Source organism: Leucoraja erinacea, chromosome 2 (genome assembly GCF_028641065.1).
Source record: "Leucoraja erinacea ecotype New England chromosome 2, Leri_hhj_1, whole genome shotgun sequence".
In the NCBI taxonomy this organism is placed as follows: Eukaryota; Metazoa; Chordata; class Chondrichthyes; order Rajiformes; family Rajidae; genus Leucoraja; species Leucoraja erinaceus.
The window spans coordinates 27,790,243-27,811,334 of NC_073378.1; the positions used below are offsets into that span (position 1 = coordinate 27,790,243).

Genomic DNA, 21,092 nt, shown 5'->3' on the forward strand with positions numbered 1-21,092 from the left:
TTATTGTCACGTGTACGTCGGTACTGGGAAAAGCTTTGGTCTGCATGCTACCAAATCAAATATAACCCGGTCAAACTCTGGTTCTCAGTACTCTAGTACAATAGAGGGGTCAAGGAAAGAGCAGCCTGGTTTCAACAATCTTTCCACCACCACGCACAAGAAGCGCAAGACAGACACCATTGTTTGCAGATGTCGAGAAGTGTGTTCCAGCTCTGGGCTGGACAACTTGTAATCTTGTGTGTGGATTCGATAAGAAGAAGTAGTACAACAGATACAGCAAAGTGGAAGATACAGTCCACAATATAGTTCAGTTTCAATTTCAGTTTCAGTTTAGTTTATTGTCATTATCCCGAGGTACAGTGAAAAGTTTTTGTTCCGTGCTAACCAGTCAGCAGAAAGACAATGATTACAATTGAGCTGTTTACAGTGTACAGATACATGATAAGGGAATAATGTTTAATGCAAGGTAAAGCCAACAAAGTCCGATCAAGGATAGTTACCAATGAGGTAGATAGTGGTTCAGCACTGCTCTCTGGTTGTGGTAGGATGAGGTGCCTGATAACAGCTGGTAAGAAACTGTCGCTGAATTTGGAGGTGTGCATTTTCACACTTCTATACCTTTTGCCTGATGGGAGAGTGTAGAAGAGAGAGTGGCCAGGGTGCGACTCATCCAGGCAGCGTGATGTATAAAGGGAGTCCATAGAAGGGAGGTTGGTTTGTGTGACCTGCGTCCACAGTTCTCAGCAAAGTAGTGCTTCAGTTCCATAGACAAGGTCCAATGTCCGCAATAAGGCAGAGGTGAGTTGGACAGTGCCCTAGCTTACAGAAGGACCATTCAGCAGACTGATAACAGAGGGCAGGAAGGTATACCTGAGTCTGGTGGTGGGCGCTTTCAAGATTCCATATCTTCTGCCTGTTGAGAGTGAGGTGAAGAAGGAGTCTTTGATTATTTGGCTACTTTTCTGAGGCGGCATTAGGTGTAGATGGAGTCAATGGTGGGGATGGACTGGGCTGCATCCACAGATCTTTGCAATTTTTTGCTGTCTTGGGAAGAACTGTTCCCAAACCATGCTTCAATTTCTGTTTGTAAGTGGACTAGAAGCACAGTCAGATGAACAGATTTACCAAAGTGCGGTCTGGAAATAAACTGTGGGGTTTTGATGATGATATAGCAGTGGTCAGGGGTATTAGTGGGTCTGGTTGGGCAGGAGATGTGCTGATAGCATTTGTGCAGCACGGTCTTGAGGTTGGCCTGATTGAAATGACTGGCTATGATGAGCAGGGCCACGGGGGAAGGCGTTGGAAGAAAGCTGGAAAAGAGAGGTGCGGGTGGGACAAAGCTAGGCAGGTGATGGGTGGATGCAGCTGATTGGCAGATGGCTGGCATAAGTACAAAGGCTAGAAGCTTTGAGGGGAATACACAGGGTGAATCATGGGGTGTATCCCCACTCAAACCACCCCCTCTCAAGGTAGTTACCCCTGCAACCGCAGGAGATGTAACACCTGTCCTTATACTCTTCACTCACCTCCGTTCAGGGAGCCCAGCAGTCCTTCCAGGTGAGACAGTGGTTTACATGCACCTCCTCTAACCTCATCTGCTGCATCCCGTGTTCCCGTTGTGGGCTCCTGTACATCGGCAAGAAGTAGATTCGGAGACCATTTCGCTGAACACTTGATTGAATGAATTTTACTTAATGGTCATATGTCAGAAGTTACGGTGATATTCTTTGTTTTGTATAGCCAAGGTATGCAAAGAGTCACCACATAAAGGGTGCCGACAGAGTTGCAAGTATCCCAGTTTAACACAAACTTATGTTTCGTCTGCCTAGACCTGCTGGATCATCAGTAATTTACACCCGACGACATGAATATTGAATTCTCCAATTTTGGATAACACTTACAAAAACCACCTTTGCGCCTACGCTCGTTGTCCATCCCAGTTAGCATGTCATTGTACATGGCAGGTCGTGCCTTACTAACTTCATGGAGTTTAAAGGAGATGTGCGGGGCAGATTTTTTACAAAGAGGGTGGTGGGTGCCTGGAACTCACTGCCGGGGATGGTGGTTGAAGCAGATACATTAGTGGGATTTAAAAGATTTTGGAAAAGGATATGGGTTATGTGCAAGTAGATAAGTGGGCCTTAGCACAATGTTTGGCACAGGCATTGTGGGCCCAAGGGCCTGTTCTTGTGCTATACTTTTCTAGAAACATAGAAAATAGGTACAGGAGTAGGCCATTCGGCCCTTCAATCCAGCACTGTCATTCAATATATTCATGGCTGATCATCCAGATTCAGTACCCCGTTCCTGCTTTTTCCCCATATCCCTTGATTCCGTTAGCCCTAAGTGTTATATCCAACTTTCTCTTGAATACATCAAGTAAATTGGCCTCCACTGCCTTCTGTGGCAAAGAATTCCACAGATTCACAACTTACTGGGTGAAAAGCTTTTTCATCATTTCAGTTCGAAATGGCCTATCCCTTATTCTCAAACTGGTTCTGGACTCCCCCAACATCGGGAACATTTTTCCTGCATCTATCCTGTCCAATCCCTTAAGAATTTTATATGTTTCTTTAAGATCCCCTCTCATCCTTCTAAATTCCAATGAATAGGAATTCACTGTCCACCCATTCTTTCATCATATGTCAGTCCCGCCATCCCAGGAATTAACCTTGTGAACCTGTGCTGCACTCCCTCAATAGCAAGAATATCCTTCCTCAAATTAGGAGACCAAAACTGCACACAATACTGCAGGTGCGGTCTCACCAGGGCCCTGTACAACTGCAGTTGGACCTCCTTGCTCCTAAACTCAAATCCTCTCGCTTTGAAGGCTAACATTCCATTTGCTTTCTTCACTGCCTGCTGTACCTGCATGATTACTTTAATTGACTGATGTACAAGCACATTCGGGTCTCGTTGCACCTCCCCTTTCCCTAATCTGACACCATTCAGATAATTGCCGCCTTGTTCTTCCTAACAAAGTGGATAACTTCACATTTATAGACAGTATACTGCATCTGCCATGCATCTGCCCACTCACCCAACCTATCCAAGTCACCCTGCAGCCTCATAGTATCCTCCTTGCAGCTCACACTGCCACCCAGTTTTGTGTCGTTCGCAAACTTGGAAATGTTACATTTAATTCCTTTGTCTAAATTGTTAATGTAATTGGGGTCCAGGCACTGAGCCTTGCGGCACCCCACTAGTCACGGCTATGTTAATTCCCTGCATATCCACACCTTTTGCTTTCTGCGATGGAACCACTCATTGTAAAGTCACATGCAGAATAGCATTACAAGATTGGCACAAGTACATTCATTAAATTAGTTAATGTTTTGCAATTCCGATGAAGGTTAATTGACCTGTATTTTCTGTTTTATTTCAAGTTTCAAGTGCCTGAAGCTTCTTGCTTTTCAGTTAAAGACTCTGTGTATTTTAAGTGTCCTTTTTGAAATGATTATTCACAACTTGTGAACAAGACTATTTAAGAGGGAGTTAGATGTGGCCCTTGTGGCTAAGGGGATCAGGGGGTATGGAGAGAAGGCAGGTACGGGATACTGAGTTGGATGATCAGCCATGATCATATTGAATGGCGGTGCAGGCTCGAAGGGCCGAATGGCCTACTCCTGCACCTAATTTCTATGTTTCTATGTTTCTAAGACATTGCATGGTCAAGGTGACATGATATTAACTTATTAATACCCTAATGAATTGATGACTGAAGTTGTTAATCCTTTAGTGATTCTCAGAAGAAATTACAAAAAAATAGAGGTATCATGATCTTATTGCATAACAGAATAGAGTGTAAATGCCCTGGTTATTTTCTGTGTTTGGAAACAGGAGAAAAGTGGTAGTTTCCTAATTCTTGGATGATCCCAAATGCATCTGAGATTGGACTTTGTTCCGGGAACTTTTCTGGTTGAGAAAAATATTAAAAAATATAGCATATAGGCCAGAATGACATCTGACCTGATATGATGACGACTTAACATTACTGATCCTGTTTTAAGAGATATTGGAAATTGTCATTTTGCGGATATTGCCATTGAAAGTAATTTGTCAGATTTTGAAACTTTCCTGCCTGAGCTAGTGCTGCAGAAAATACTGTCATTTCAAAATTCTGTAAAACATGCAGTAATTAACTGAAAGAGCTGCAAAAATAGTTAATAATGCACTGTCTACCTTCCTAATGTTCGGTACCCCCACTCTCCTCACCCAGTACCTTTAGGCTCCTCTAAAAAATGTATTGCATTGTAATTTCAAAGATAAACTAAATGCCTCCATCTATTCGAATTCTCAATTCTTTAAACTGCTATGTTGGCAGACAGACCACCTACATAATGATGAAGATGTCTCGACCTGAAACATCACCCATTCCTTCCCTCCAGAGAAGCTGCCTGTCCTAATGAGTTACTCTAGCATTTCGTGTCTACCTACCTAATGGGTCCCTGCAACTACTATCAAACAAGAATGAAAGCATCCAATAGCCTGATGCTGCACTGGGTGAAATTAGCACTGTACTGGATGCTTAAATCTTGGACTATTAGGATGTAGATGTTGTATTTATGCCGTGTACAAAATTCTTAAGGGGTTGGACAGGCTAGATGCAGGAAGATTGCTCCCGATTTTGGGGAAGTCCAGGACAAGGGGTCACAGCTTAAGGATAAGGGGGAAATCCTTTAAAACCGAGATGAGAAGAACTTTTTTCACACAGAGAGTGGTGAATCTCTGGAACTCTCTGCCACAGAGGGTAGTCAAGGCCAGTTCATTGGCTATATTTAAGAGGGAGTTAGATGTGGCCCTTGTGGCTAAGGGGATCAGAGGGTATGGAGAGAAGGCAGGTATGGGATACTGAGTTGGATGATCAGCCATGATCATATTGAATGGCGGTGCAGGCTCGAAGGGCCGAATGGCCTACTCCTGCACCTAATTTCTATGTTTATGTTTTATGTAATTAAGTGAGATTATAATTAAATAATTTTGTTCCTTTTCATTACCAGGAAAGGATTTTGGCAGTCAATCCAGTCTCAGAAAGGTATGATTGCTTCCATTAATTCGTTCTCTGTATAATGACAAAGAGCACATTGGGATATGTTTCAAATTGCTAGATATCACATCACTTCTTCCAACTGTTTAATTATAAACTAACTTATGGCAATATTTAATTATGGCTAGGATTATAAGTATTTTATTGTTGCCTCTCAATATTGTTTTTTCATTTGCAAAACATTTTTATGGAATTTATATTCTAAAACAAACCCTGAATAGAAGTCCATGAATCAATAGACAATAGGTGCAGGAGTAGGTCATTCGGCCCTTGGAGCCAGCACCGCCATTCAATGTGATCATGGCTGATCATCCCCAAACAGTATCCCGTTCCTGCCTTCTCCCCATAATCCCCTGACTCCGCAATCTTTAAGAGCCCTATCTAGCTCTCTCTTGAAAGTATCCAGAGAACCGGCCTCCACCGCCCTCTGAGGCAGAGAATTCCACAGACTCACAACTCTCTGTGAGAAAAAGTGTTTCCTCTTCTCCGTTCTAAATTCTGTTCTTACCCCTTATTCTTAAACGGTGCCCCCTGGTTCTGGTCTCCCCCAACATTGGGAACATGTTTCCTGCCTCTAGCGTGTCTAAACCCTTAATAATCTTATATGTTTCAATAAGATTCCCTCTCATCCTTCTAAACTCCAGAGTATACAAGCCCTAAAAGCAACAATTCTTATTGCTTTTAGATATGAAGTAGCAGTACATACAAACAGTACAGTCTCTTGTTTATTGGTCCTGCAGCATTTTGGGTCTACTTTTTTTTGGTATTTGTTGATAGATGAGTGACTTTCACAATAATAGATTTTGCCTTACACAAAGTGCTTGTGTATCTCAGCGGGTCAGGCAGCATCGATGGAGAACGTGCATAAGTGATGTTTCGAGTTGCGACCATTCTTCAGACTGATTGTAGTAGGGGAGGAGAAAGCTGGAAGAGAGGTGGGAGTTGGGACAAAATCTGACGTGATAGATGGGGCAGGTGAGGGGGGTTTGATTAGCAGATAGTTCGACAAAGGCTAGACATGAATCGACAAAACGTGTGAGATAAGGATAGAAGAACATGAGTTGTGAAACCAGAGGAAGTGATAAAGGTGGAAAGGGACAGAGAAAGGGAGAAAAGTGGGGCACATGTAAAGGTGGAGAAAAAAACAGAGGTGGAAAGAGAGGGGGGGGGGGGGCACGTTTGCAGGTTACTTACCTAAAATCGGAGAATTCAGTATTCCTATCGATAGGTTGTAAGCTACGCAAGTCGATGCTGTTTCTCCAGTTTGCATGTGGCATCACTCTGGCAGTGGAGGAGGCCCAGTACAGAAAGTGTGTAGGAAAGAACTTCATATGCTGGTTTAGACCGAAGATTGGCGCAAAATGCAGGAGTATCTCAGTGGGTCAGGAAGCACCCCTGGATAGAAAGAATGTGTGACGTTTTGGGTTGAGACCCTTCTCTGAAGAAGTTACTCCAGCATTTTGTGTCTAGCCCAGGACAGAAAGGTCATTATGGGAATGGGAAAGAGAGTTAAAATGGTTAGCAACCTGGAAATCTACGATGGACTGAGTTCAAATGTTAATTGAAACTGTTGCTGAATCTACGCTTGATCTTGCCGATTTAAATGAGGAACATTGTGGGCACGAAATGCAGTAACTAAACCACAGACAACCAATGATAGACACAAAATGCTGGTGTAACTCAGTAGGTCAATCAGCATCCCTGGAGAACACGGATAGGACTTCAGTCTGAAGAAGTCTGACCTGAAATGTCACCCATCCACGTTCTTCAGCGATACTGCCTAACCTGCTGATTCATTCCAGCATTTTGTGTCTATCTTTGATAAGCCAAGAGTCAAGAGTGTTTTATTGTCATATGTCCCGGATGGGACAATGAAATTCTTACTTGCTGCAGCACAACAGAATATGTAAATATGTAAACATAGTACATAACGGGGGAAAAGAAAAAAAAGAAAAAGTTCAATAAATAACAAATATAGCGCAAATAACAAATAATAATGATGTTTTGCAGTTCAGAGCTCAGAGGTTATTTGTTGTTGTGTTTAATAGCCTGATGGCTGTGGGGAAGAAGCTGTTCCTGAAAAGCGTTACAGTTTTCAGGCTCCTGTCCCTTCTTCCTGATGGCAATGGTGAGATGAGTGTGTAGCCAGGATTGTGTGGGTCCTTGATGATTTTGGCTGCCTTTTTGAGGCAGCGACTACAAAAGATCCCTTTGACGGTGGGGAGGTCAAAGCCAGTGATGGACTGGGCAGTGGTCACAACTTTTTATAGTCTTTTTCGCATTTGGACGTTCAAGTTGCCGAACCAGGCCATGATGCAACCAGTCAGTATGCTCTCTACCGTGCACCTGTAGAAGTTTAGGTGAATCCTCTTCAACATGCCGAATCTCCGTAATCTTCTCAGGAAGTAGAGTCGCTGATGTGCCTTCTTTATAATTGCATCTGCAATAATTGCATCTGCAGTTCCTTGTTAGTACCATAAACAGCCTATTTACTTTAGACAAAAATGCTGCAGAAACTCAGCGGGTGAGGCAACATCTATGGAGCGAAGGAATTAGGCAACGTTTCAGGTCGAGACCCTTCTTCAGACAGGAAAAAAGTCCGAAGAAGGGTCTCGAGCCGAAATGTTGCCTATTTCCTTCGCTCCATAGATGCTGCCTCACCCGCTGAGTTTCTCCAGCATTTTTGTCAACCTTCCAGCATCTGCAGTTCCCTCTAAAAACTGTTTACTGTAGGTTAACCTAAAACCCGCCCCTTTTATTTCCACCTCCCTTCCATGTGCCCCACCTCGATGTGCCATGTGTCTATATATTTTTGCCTTTGTTGTTTTTAGAACCTTGTGGTTTTATCCAGGTTTGATGGCATGCTCCCCCTGGTGGCTCAGTGGAAAAATGTAGGTAATGCATGGTAAACATGTCTGAAGGTGAGGTTTTAGATGGTTTTGGTTTAGGTTATTACTGTCACATATACCAAAGTACAGTGAAACGCTTTGTGTTGCATGCTATCCAAATGAGATAATCCTTCTAACTATAAAACTCTGATCTTAGATATGTGTGTGTGTGTGTGCTGTATGTAATCACATCTTCGCGAAAAAACGACGCGATAATGGTAAAATGTTTACATATTCCGGTAGAGATTTATCCAGTGGACTCCAAAGTTGCCTCATCTGAAAAAAATCATGCTTAATTTCTCGAGTTATTAATCAAAATGTTCAAAATTCTGAAGAAACTTTGAAAATAAAACCGGCTGGCTTTGGCTGATGACGTGATGACGTCACAATGGGTCTGCGCCTTGTGTTTCACGCGCTGCGAGTGACGTCGCCTGGCCGCTCACTGCCCGCCCATTATTCAAAAGAGACACACAAAGAACGAGCAAGTCGGGTCATGGACTGGGACCAAAGATCATAGCTGAAGAATCTCTCACCCCCGGCCTCGCTCTGGCGCCTGGTGCCTGCAGCTGGAGCTGGAGCCTGGAGCTGGAGTGAGGAAATATTGCATTCGGGAACCAGCCTTACCCTGTGACGCCGAGCGCGCACCCCCCGACCCCACCCAACCCCTCAAACTCTACCCCCTCCTGTTCCCTCTCTGCACCCCTCCCGCTTCCTCTCTGCCCTCTGCCCCCTGCCTCTGCCCCGTGCCCTATGCCTCTGCTCCCTGCTCTTTGCCTCTGCCCTCTGCCCTCTGCCCTCTGCCCTCTCTGTGTCCCCTGCCCTCCCTCTGTCCCCCCCCGCAACCAACGGGTCCCCCATGGTCTCGTGTCATATATAAATATCAAGCCAAACTGGTGTACAACAGGTAGTGCGAAGGGAAAGATACAAAGTGCTGTTCTCAACATTTTATTGTAACTGTTCCGGAGACTAAGTCCAATGTCTGTATTGCGGTGGAGGTGAATTGGACAGTACTCTAGCTTATAGGCGCAGCATTATAGTTGCTGCCTTATCGCACCAGAGACTATGAGTGCTGTCTGTACGGAGTTTGTACGTTCTCCCATTAACTGCGTGGGTTTTTTCCAGATGCTCTGGTTTTCTCCCACACTCCAAAGACATGCAGGTTTGTAGGTTAATTGGCTTTGGTAAAATTGTCAATTGTTCGTAGTGTGTGTAGGTTAGTGCTAGTGTACGGGGTGATCGCTGGTCAGCGTGGACTTTGTGGGCTAAAGGGCCTGTTTCCATGATGTATCTCTAAAATAAAAAACTAAAACTTATAGAAGGAGCGTTGAGAAGTCTGATAACAGAGGGGAAGAAGCTGTTTTTAAGACTGCGTGCTTTCAAGCTTCTGTATCTCCTGCATATAAGTTGCTGTTAAATGTATAAATTGGCACATTAAGGCTCAACCAATGTCAGTGATGACATTTTATGCCAATTCAAAACAGAGCTTAGAACTACAGTCAAATTTTATCTGTAGGTATTTAGCACAGATGGTACTTTGATATTTGAAGGACCACTTTAGTGATGTTGACTGAGACAATGAATCAGACAGCTCTATTCATGTTCAGGTAGCTGTAAAAGAACTCATGCTTTATTTGAAGGGAATTCCCTTTAATTATTGGCCAATATCTACAGCACCACTACAAACAAATTATTTGGACATCCACCAATTCTGAGACCGTGCTATGTTAGTTTTGGCTGCTGGAATATGCATAGAACGAGCTGTCAGAGGGGGTAGTTGAGGCAGGTACTATCGGAACGTTTTAAGAAACATTTATACAGGAACATGGATAGGACAGGCTCGGAGGCATATGGACCACATACGGGCAGGTTGGGCCGAAGGGCTGTTTCATCGCCCTACGACTCTATGACTCTATATATATATATACACATTTAAAATAAAAAGATTTTGCAGTATTTTGAAGTATCTTGAGGATGTTAAAAGTGGTATATATTCACATGATTTCTGCAGCTTTGTTTTGTGGATTGAAAATAAAAAAACCGCAGATGTTGAAAATCTGAAATTAAAATAAGAAATGTGAGGGAAACACTGCAGGTCAGGCAGCATCTGTGGTATGGGTGTATAAAATTATGAGTGGCATAAATAGGTCGGGCAGTCATCACCTTATTCCCAGGGTGGAAATATCAAAGACGAGAGGGCATAGGTATAGGTGAAAGAGGCAAAATTTAAAGGAGATGTGCAAGTTTTGTTTTGTAAACTGTGGGGGAAGTTCCTGCAAGACACTGACGGGGGTGGTGGTGAAGGCAGATATGTTTGTGGCATTTAATAGGCTGTTAGATAGGCATCTGCATGGAATAGACAATAGGTGCAGGAGTAGGCCATTCGGCCCTTCGAGCCAGCACCGCCATTCAATATGATCATGGCTGATCATCCCCAATGTTCCTGCCTTCTCCCCATATCCCCTGACTCTGCTATTTTCAAGAGCCCTATCTAGCTCTTAGAATGGAGGGGTACGGACCATGTGTAGACAGAGGAGATTAGTTTAACCAGGCATCATGTTTGGCATGGACATTGTGGGGTGAATGCCCTGTTCCTGTGCAGTTCTATGCTCTAAGAATGTTGTGTGATAACTGCATTGTATAATCTGTGCTTTGTTTTTTTGAACAAAAAACTGCGGATGCTCAAAATCTGAAATTAAATAAAAATAAATATGGGGGAAAATTCAGCAGGTCAGATGGTGATTGAATTAATATTGAGGCTGAAGATGGTATGTTAGTTCTGATGAATATGAAATAGATAGGATGAGGTGGGCCAGGACATCAAAATCCACTCAATTATACCTATGAACTGTTCGAATTAAAATTAGCTACAAGTCATTTAACCTTTCCTGGGTATTTTTGTCTGGACATTCTGGTGTTTCTTCCAAGTAGACATTTGGTAGAGTGAATATTTGGATCCCATTAACAAATTTGTTCCCTTCCTACTATTCCTTCCCTGCCCTGCATCTAAACCGGACACAAACTTTTTTTGTCACATTTGATCCCAGAATAAACTTTCGAATCACATGTCAGCTCCATTGCTGAGTTTGCCTATATCTCCCTCGATAACATACCTAAAGTTGCCCTTGCCTGGGTTTATCTTGCTAACATATTTATTGTTGCCTTTGACTAAAAAAATGCCAATGCACTTCTGATCTTCACATTTGTTCTATGCTCCATAAACATGAACTCTTTCATTGTTGCATTACTTGCATCGTCAGATTGTGTGATTTTCCTCTCCTGTGCTTGCTGATCAACAATAGTCCAATACTTCTGCTGGCAGGTACCTAAATTCTGTAATTTTCTCTGAACTCCACTGTGCTTTTCCTGCCTACTTGAAGACAAACTTATCTTGACCAGCTTTTGATTATCTCTCCCGATACATGGATAGGAAATGTTTAAAGGGATAGGGGCCAAACGCAGGCTGGTGGGATTAGCGTAGATGGAACATCTTGGCCAGCATGGGAAAATTAAGCCAAACCTTTTTCATGTTGTGTGACTCAACTCTCAACGTTATGTGTAAAAATACTATTCCCATACATTCCCTTTAAATTTTGCCCATCTAAAAATAAAGCTATGCCCTCTAGTCTTTAACATTTCTGCCCTTGTATAAATATATTCTGACTGCCTATCATAGGTCATCGAGTGATACAGCGTGGAAGCAAGCCCTTCGGCCCACCTTGCCCACACCGGCCAACATGTCCCTGCATCAGTAGTCCCACCTGCCTGCAATTGGTCCTTTTTCCCCCAAACCTGTCCTATCCATATACCTATCTAACTGGTTCTTAAATGTTGGGATAGTCCCAGCCTCAACTACCACCTCTGGCAGCTTGTTCCATACACCCACCACCGTTTGTGTGAAAATGTTTCCCCTCAGATTCCTAATAAATAATTTCCCCTTCACCTTAAACCTATGCCTTCTGGTCCTCAATTTACCTACTCTGGGCAAGAGACCAATTTACCTACTCTGTGCATCCACCTGATCTATTCCTCTCATGATTTTTTACACCTCTATAAGATCACCCCTCATCTTCCTGCGCTCCAAAGAATAGAGTTCCAGCTGACACAACCTCTCCCTAAAGCTCAGACCCTCTAGTCCTTGCAACAGTCGATGCCTCTCATTATTTTATATACTTTTTTATCTAATCTACTATGGTGAGATACATCGTTATTTCTTGCAGCACATGCTGTGACAGATGTCATTGAAAGCTTCAAACCTGTTAGCTAGCTATTATTTTCACAATTTTCAAAATGTTTCATTGCAATGATGATTGCTGTAATCCTCTCAGAAACCACTTATCCATGAGTGATACCTTTGTTTGGTTAGAAGATTGATTTGACAGGTTAATATTATGGATAAAGCTGATAAATGTAGTGATTGTATCATTGTTGTCAATCTTTGAGCATGGATGTGATTATGCATCAATAACAGTGTGTCCGCGTCTCCATCAGCTGGTAGAGCAGTCAGTAGGCAGGAGGAATTGAAGCACTGTTGACCCTGTGGACTTCATAGTACTTAAAATGAAAGAAATAGATTAATTTCAAAATTACAACTTGATATGGTGATTACAATGTCAATTATAAACCAAGAGAGCATTGATCACGATATATGCACTAATATTAGATGGAAACAAGGAAGGTGGAAAGGGTGGCATTGTAGCACAGCGGTAGAGTTGCTGCTTTACAATGCCAGAGATCCGGGGTCCATTCTGACTACGGGTGATGTCTATATGGAGTTTGTACATTCTCCCCGTGACCTGCCTGGGTTTAATCTGGGAGCTCTCCAAAGACGTACAGGTTTGCAGGTAAATTGGCTTGGTAAAATTGTAAATTGCCCCTGGTATGTAGGATAGTGTTAGTGTGCGGGGACCACTGGTCGGCTTGGACTCGGTGGGGTTATATGGTTATAGTGTTAGTGTGCGGGGACCACTGGTCGGCTTGGACTCGGTGGGCCGAAGGACCTGTTTCCGTGCTGTATCTCTAAACTAAACTGTACTAAACTAGAAATGCTGGTTTACAAAAAGTGCTGGAGTATCTTAGCTGGTCAATAGACAATAGGTGCAGGAGTAGGCCATTCGGCCCTTTGAGCCAGCACCGTCATTCAATATGATCATGGCTGATCAATTGGCATCTCTGGTTCAGTTAGTATCTCTGGAGAACATGGATATAGGTGACGGTTTGGATCGGCACCTTTTTTCAGGCTAATTGTGGTGGGGGTGGAGAAAGCTGGAAGAGAGGAGGGCACATACAGAGGACAGCACAGTGCCGCAGCTGGAAGATCTGCTACCTTGCAGCACGAGAGACCCAGGTTTGACCCTAATCTTGGGTGCTGTTTGTGTGGAGTGTGCACGTTCTCCCTATTACCACGTGGGTTTCCTCTGTGTGCTCTGGTTTCCTTCCACATCCCAAAGACGTGCGGGTTTGTAGGTTAGTTGGCCAATGTAAATTTCTGCTCAGTGTGCAAGGAAAGGATGAAAAAGTGTGACAACGTAGAACTAGTGAGATATGGTGATCGATGGCATGGACTCGGTGAACTAAAGGACCTGTTTCCATGCTGCGTCTCCAAATTAAACAAAATTAAACGCAGCAGAGAGGGAGAAGGTGACATAAGTTATTCCCTAGTGGAATAATCATCCAGAGAGAAGTTCCTGTACTGTATGATTGTAATTAAAGTTAAGGCACAGAGTATTAAAGAGGATTTGATAGTTTGGCTGGAAGATGTATTGTGGTTCATTGTGGTTGTTTTTCAGATTGGTAGATTGGAACAATGGTTTCCAGCACCCCATTACCCAATCCCAATCATAGTGCTGTCCACTGCTTATGTGAACTTTAATACAGGTACTTACCTCTCCAGGCACCAAATTAACATTTAAAAAAAAAAATTTAAAAAAAAGTTTTCCAAAACCCTGTAAGAGATGTATCTGGACTGGAAGCAGTGAAGGCAGTAAAAGTTTTTATTCACCATTAACTTTCTCCTTTGTTTCATTCATTGCACCCAGTAATATGTTTATAATGTCAGGCCCTTGGGGAGATTAGTGAAAAGCAAAGCAAGTACTTGCTGTCAATTGGTGATTGCTGTGAGAGCAGAATTGCACCTTGAAGTTTGTTATCCATTTAATTTAACAGAAAACTGTGTTGCAGTTATTGATTTCCTTTATTGTATTCATTAAGGAGTGAAATTATTTGTGTACTAGTTAGTAGCACATTAGGATATGCATCGGAATACCTTTGTGGACCTTGGTCTGGAGACATGAATCAAAATCAGATGGGAATGAGATTGTGTCCTTCCCTAAGTGTTCTGGTGTCAGTCGACTTGACACGAGCAACATTTGTCATTGTTCTGCCATTGATCAGCGGATAACGCAACATCATTTGTCATGTTAAACGCAGTTTGTTTCAGCCACATCTGTTATGAAATGGCAAATTATAAAAACAAGTATGTTTAAATCAAAAGAGGCTTTTGAGATCTCGAGCCAAAGTCTGTCACTAAATTCACCTCCTATTTATAGAATCACAACTGCAGGAGTCATGAAATTATTTGCTTTGTTGAACCTGGTTTGCAAAGTGCGTCATGTCAGGCGGTTGTTTTGTTTGACTTGCATCACTATTTTGCAAGATTTTAATATGCGAACCTTGTAATTAATATTCTGGAAGGGCAGTGTTTGGGTATAGCACTATAAATCCACTCTGTGTTAAACAACAGCAGATTAACTGACATGGGACACGCATTTTCTGTGACCCAAATTTCCTATCACTATTTGAAGGGTTATTTATTCAACTAAATCCTTACAAGATACAAGGTCAAAATGTAAAGCTACTCGTATTCCACAGCGAGTGTACTCTATTTGGATGTTTCCCACATTTCCCACAGCAATGCACATTATATTTCACAGTGGCATTTTAATTCAAACATAAAATGTCTTAACTGTGGAAACAGGCCCTTCGGTCCAACTTGCCCACCAACCAAGATGCCTCATCTACACTATTCCCACCTGCCTACGTTTGGCCCACAAACTTCTAAACCTATCCTATCCAGGTATCTGTCCAAGTGTCTTGTTGTGATAGTACAGCCCTAAACTACCTCCTCTGGCAGCTCGTTCTAAACATCCACCACCCTTTGTGTAAATAAATGTCCCTCACGTTCTTATTAAATCTCCCCCCCCCCCCCCCCCCCTCCCCTCCAATCTTAAACCTATGCCCCCTGGTTCTGGGTTCCCCTACATTGGCAGGTGTAGGTACCCTATCTATTCCTCTCATGATTTTATAATCTCTATTAGAATACTGCTCATCCTCCTGTGCTCAAAGGAATAAAGTCCTAGCCTGCTCAACCACTCTCTATTGTTCAGGCCCTCGAGTCCTGGCAATAAAATACTTTTGAACAGGTATATGGACATGCAGGGATATGGGTTATGTGCAGGTAAATAAGTAATGGTCTTGGCATCATATTCGGCACAGGCATTTGGGCTAAAGGGCATATTTTAGTTCCATGTTTTATATTTATTAATGTGTCGTAACTCAGACTGGTGGTCAGTTTATTGCCATAAAGTTCCTTGACGCCTACACTATTAATATTCACTCCTTTATTTTCCTTAAATTAGGATGAGGCTGGACACTGTGTGTCTGCCTCACTGCTTTCAGCATATAGATTTACTGAAGGATTTGTGCATTCATAAATCATTCGCAAAAATCATTGCAAAGTTATAGCTTCCTTCGCTGTTTTTGATGTTCACAGAAAATGTATATTTTTTGTAAATATTATAGTTTATCTCTAGGTAGACAAAAATGCTGGAGAAACTCAGAGGTTGTGGGAGTGTCGAGACCCTCGATGCTCCCACAACCTCTGAGTTTCTGTCGCCTGTTCCTTCGAGTCTGAGTGGGGGCGCCGTCGAGTATGGCTGATCCGCCTGCAGCTGTTCGTTCATTCACCCTTTTTTTATTTTTAGTATGTTAAAAAGTTTTGTTTTGGAGGTCTAGTCTTTTTATGCGGGGGGTGGAGGGGAAGTGGGAAACAATTTTTCTCAGTCCCTACCTGGTCGGAGATGCGTCTTTCCTCCGAGCCGTTACTTCGCCCTCTCCTCGCGGCCTACCACCTGCACTGGAGCGGCGTTTCCTGCTGGGACCGGTCAGAATCTTCAGCTTCGGCGGCGGCGCAGTGCTGAAGCACCAGCGGGCGAGGGCTGCCGTGTGATAAGCTCCGGAATGCTGAGACCGCCGACTCCAACGTTGCGTAGCTGTGGGGACTGCGGGGCATCCAGCCGCGGCGGCGCTGATTTGAAACACCTCGGAGCCTGGGATCTTTCGCCGAGATCGGCAGTGTTGGAGCTCCGACCAGCGCGGCCTATGGACTTCGGGAGCTGCGGTCTCCGGTGGGAAGCGGCCGTTCCAGACACTTCAAGCCGCTGAAGAGTGTTCTTCCGACGTTGGAGTTCCATCAACCGGCGAGAGGGCCTGAAACATCAGGCCGCCGTTGCGGCGACTGCGGAGGCCTCAATAGGCCCCGACCACGGGTGAACACAGAGGAAGAGGACTGGACTTTGCTGCCTTCCTTCACAGTGGGAACCATTGTGATGTTTTTATGTTTAATGTTAAATTCTTCTTTAATGTTGTGTCTTATATTTATTGGTGTGCTGCAATGGCAACTCAAATTTCACTACACCAATTGGTGTATGTGACAATAAATGTCCTTTGTCCTCCCCATAGATGCTGCCTCACCCGCTAAGTTTCTCTAGCATTTTTGCCTACCTTCGATTTTTCCAGCATCTGCAGTTCCTTCTTAAACACATAGTTTATCGCTTAGTCATTCCTCAAATAATGTTTAAAACTGCTGTATAATTTTTATTAGTTATCAAGCTTCATTACCCTTGAGGTAGTATTACTTGTTTAAGCACTTCTAGGGTAAATAGTGCCCAATTGAATCTGATATTAAACGCAAGCCGTCCTTTTGGGATGAAGTCACCAGGTACTTGCTGCAGAAATCCCCAATGTGAGTCCTTATCTGATCCATCTTCAACTGCATCATTCATCATTTTGCTTCTGTCATAGGCTTGAGAGGAAAGATGTCATTGATCATTCAACATTGTTCAGAATCATTGATAACTCTTGTGATGATGCTGTAACCCATGCTGCCCTCGAAAGGACAGATGACAGTTCAAACCGAAGATAGGCACAAAATGCTGGAGCAACTCAGCGGGAAAGTTTAGAGATACAGCGCAGAAACAGGCTCTTCGGCCCACCGGGTCCATGCCGACCAGCGATCCCCGTACATTAACACTTTCCTACACCCACTAGGGACAATTTTTACATTTACCAAGCTAATTAACCTGCAAACCTGTACGTCTTTGGAGTGTGTGAAGATCTCGGAGAAAACCCACACAGATCACGGGGAGAACGTACAAACTCCATACAGACGTTACCCGTAGATTCAGATTCAGATTCAATTTTAATTGTCATTGTCAGTGTACAGTACAGAGACAACGAAATGCATTTAGCATCTCCCTTGAAGAGCGACATAGCAAACGATTTGAATAAAAAATAAATAATAAGTGTCCGGGGGGGGGGGGGGGGGGGGGGGGGGGGGGGGGGGGGGGGGGGGGGGGGGGGGGGGGGGGGGGGTGGGGGGGGTGGGGGGGGGGAGGGGGGGGGGGGGGGGTGGGGGTGGGGGGGGGGGGGGGGGTGGGGGGGGGTGTGATTGGCAGTCACCGAGGTACGTTGTTTAGTAGAGTGACAGCCGCCGGAAAGAAGCTGTTCCTCGACCTGCTGGTTTCGGCAACGGAGAGACCTGTAGCGCCTCCCGGATGGTAGGAGGGTAAACAGTCCATGGTTGTGGTGAGAGCAGTCCTTGGCGATGCTGAGCGCCCTCCGCAGACAGCGCTTGCTTTGGACAGACTCAATGGAGGGGAGCGTGGAACCGGTGATGCGTTGGGCAATTTTCACCACCCTCTGCAGTGCCTTCCGGTCGGAGACAGAGCAGTTGCCATACCATACTGTGATGCAGTTGGTAAGGATGCTCTCGATGGTGCAGCGGTAGAAGTTCACCAGGATCTGAGGAGACAGATGGACCTTCTTCAGTCTCCTCAGGAAGAAGAGACGCTGATGAGCCTTCTTGATCAGAGTAGAGGTATTGTGGGTCCAAGAGAGGTCATCGGAGATGTTGACTCCCAGGAACCTGAAGCTAGAAACACGTTCCACCTCCGTCCCGTTAATGTGGATGGGGGTGTGCGTGCCACCTCTGGACTTCCTGAAGTCTACAATGAGCTCCTTGGTCTTCTTGGAGTTAAGGGCCAGGTAGTTGGGATCTAACTCGGGTCTCCAGCGCTGCATTTGCTGTAAGGCAGCAACTCTACCGCTGCGCCTCCGAGGATCTCTGGAGAAAGGGAATAGGTCACCCATTCCTTCTCTCCAGAGATGCTGCCTGTCCCCCCTCTGAGTTACTCCAACATATTGTGTCCTTCCGGTGTAAACCAGCTTCTGCAGTTCCTTCCTACACAGTTCATATTCAAGTTATATCATTGCCAGATAGTAATAATCTGTACAGGAACTAATTCCAGCCATGTTCCTTGATCTGCATCAGTAGCATTCTATGTCATTTCTCCTCTAATTAATAACTTGCAGTTTGCAGGTTTAAAGCATAACTGAGCAGCTGATGGATCTGCTGTGTCAGAGTCTTGGGTGCTGTCTGTGTGGAGTTTGCACATTCTCTCTGTGACGGCCTGGGTTTCCTCCAGTTTCCTCCTACATCTCGAGGTTTGAGGGGTTAATTAGCCTGTAAATTGCCTCTGTTGTGTAGGGAACGGATGAGAAAGTGGGATAATGAAAAACTAGTGTGAACAGGTGATTGATGGTCGGCATGGACGGTGGGCCGAAAGAAGAGGGGTGAGGGTGAGGGGGGGGGGGGGGGGGGGGGAGTGCTGGGGGATGAGGGGGAAGGGAGGAGGATATGGGTAGGAAGAGGGATGGCGAGGTAATGGAGGAGCGGCGGGGGAAGAGGGAGGAGGGGAGGGTTGGTAGACGGTGGGGAGGGAGGATAATGGAGGAGGGGAATAGGGGACTGAAGAGGGAGAGTGAGATGCGTTCACGTTGATCTTATTTTTTACTTTATTGCCATTTTGAACATTAAAAACGTCGCAGTGTCGCGCTCCTACTTGCCGGCCGCGCCTGCGCAGTTGGGTGAGGGTTACCGTGTCTCGCGTCACAACGGGGATCTCTGGCGTCACAACAGGAACCCCTCAGCCCCGCCTGGGCAGTTGGGGGTTGTGGGTTAGTGGTGGAATATTGCCTTGGGGACGGGCCCAACTGGTCTGCACCTGGTCCAGTCTCTAAACTAAACTTGAACTGTCCTTTTAATTATGTAATGTTTAAAGCATGGTGGAGGGTAGATGTTCTGAGACACTTAGCTAAACTTCTATCCACCACAACTGCAACCATCTGGAGTATTGCGTGCAGTCTGGTCGACCTACAACAGGAGGCTTTGGAGAGGAGGTTATCCGGAATGCTACCTGGATTAGAGGGTTTCAGCTACAGGGAGATGTTGAATACACTTGGATTGTTTTCACAGGAACATTGGAGGTGGAGGGGAGACTTGATAGAAGATTATGAGAGACATAGATAAGGTAGACAGACAGAACCTTATCCCTGAGGTGGAAATGTCCAACATTTGAGGGCATAGCAGGAAGTGTGAGGGGGAAAATTTAGTGACGAAGTGTGGGGCAACTTTTTTTACACAGATAGTGGTAGGGGCCTGGAAAGCACTGCCAGGGTGGTTGTGGACGTAGATATGATAGTAGTGTTTAAGGAGCCTTCGGATTAGCACATGGAAGTGCAGGAGATGGAGGGATATGGATCATGTGCAGGCAGATGTGATCAGTTTAACTTGACATTATGTTTGCCACAAACATTGTGGGCCGAAGGGCCCGTTCTTGTGCTATACTGTTCTATGTGTAGGAAGAAACTGCAGTTGCTGATTTACACCAAAGATAGACACAAATGTCCGGAATAACATAACGGGTCAGGCAGCATCTCTGGAGAAAAGTCGGTGATGTTTCAGGTCGGACCCTTCTTCAGACTCATGTGTATTTGTACTATTCTATGTTCCCACAAATGTACTATTCTATGTACTATTCTATCTCCCATAAATGCTCCGACCCAGCTTCTTACATATAATTCATTCATCTGGGTGGGTGAATTTGGAACAATAGCCTTGAGGTCTAATGCTATGCAAGGAGAAAAAACAGTCCACTTGATCAATGTTCATGCTGCTGAAATCGATGTCCTCCACTAATGTTTCATCGAGGATGCATGTGTGTTCGCTGACACTAATTCCCAGTTCCATGCTTTGTTGCTAATAAGAGCTCGTTCAGCAAAATTAAAGAAACAGAAACATTAACCATGCTAGTTGGAAGTGTATCACTGCTCATTTGATGTATGGAATCCACACAGCACTGCGAAGGTACAATTCAGCTGGTCTCTCATCCTGTAGCCCTTCAAGTACATGGCCAGGCCCCTGTTCAATGCTATAATTAACTCTGCCTCCACTGCCAACTCGATAGTGCTTCAACCACTGGGGGGTTTTAAAATAAAACACAGGCTGAAGAAAATTGCTTTTCGCTGAGTATAACTAATATATTTGTCATTGAGACACACAGCACGGAAACAGGCCCTTCAGCCCAACTCGTTCATGCTGACCAAGATGCACCATCTAAGCTAGTCCCAGTTGCCTGTGTTTAGCTCGCGTCCCTTTAAACCTTTCCTATCTATGTACCAATCCGGTTGTACTTTACCTGCTATTACAGTAACTGCCTCAACTAGCTCCTCTGGCAGCTCGTTTCATACGCCCAACATCTGAGTGAAAATGTTACACTTCAGGTACCTATTAAATCTTTCCACTTTCAGCTTAAACCTATGTCTAGTTCTTGATTTTCCTACCCTGGGTAAAAGACTGGGTCCATCCTATCTATTCCCCTCATGATTGTATACATTTCTAGAAGATCAAGTCTGCACTCCAAGGAATAAAGTCCTAGCCTGCCTAACCTCTCCTGATAGTGCATGCCTTCAAGACCTGGCAACATCCTCAAAAATCTTCTCTGCGCATTTTCCAGCATAATTTGCTTATTAAAATTATTTTA

General features: G+C 44.4%; 1 protein-coding gene across 1 annotated transcript in view; it reads left to right on the plus strand.

Moving 5' to 3' along the window:
• fars2 (phenylalanyl-tRNA synthetase 2, mitochondrial) overlaps positions 1-21,092 on the plus strand; it is a 363,050-nt gene that overhangs the window by 5,023 nt on the left and 336,935 nt on the right. Inside the window, exon 2 of the mRNA XM_055653812.1 lies at positions 5,001-5,035. The gene's annotated coding sequence lies outside the window, so the exon portion shown is untranslated. The remainder of the gene's footprint in view (positions 1-5,000; positions 5,036-21,092) is intronic.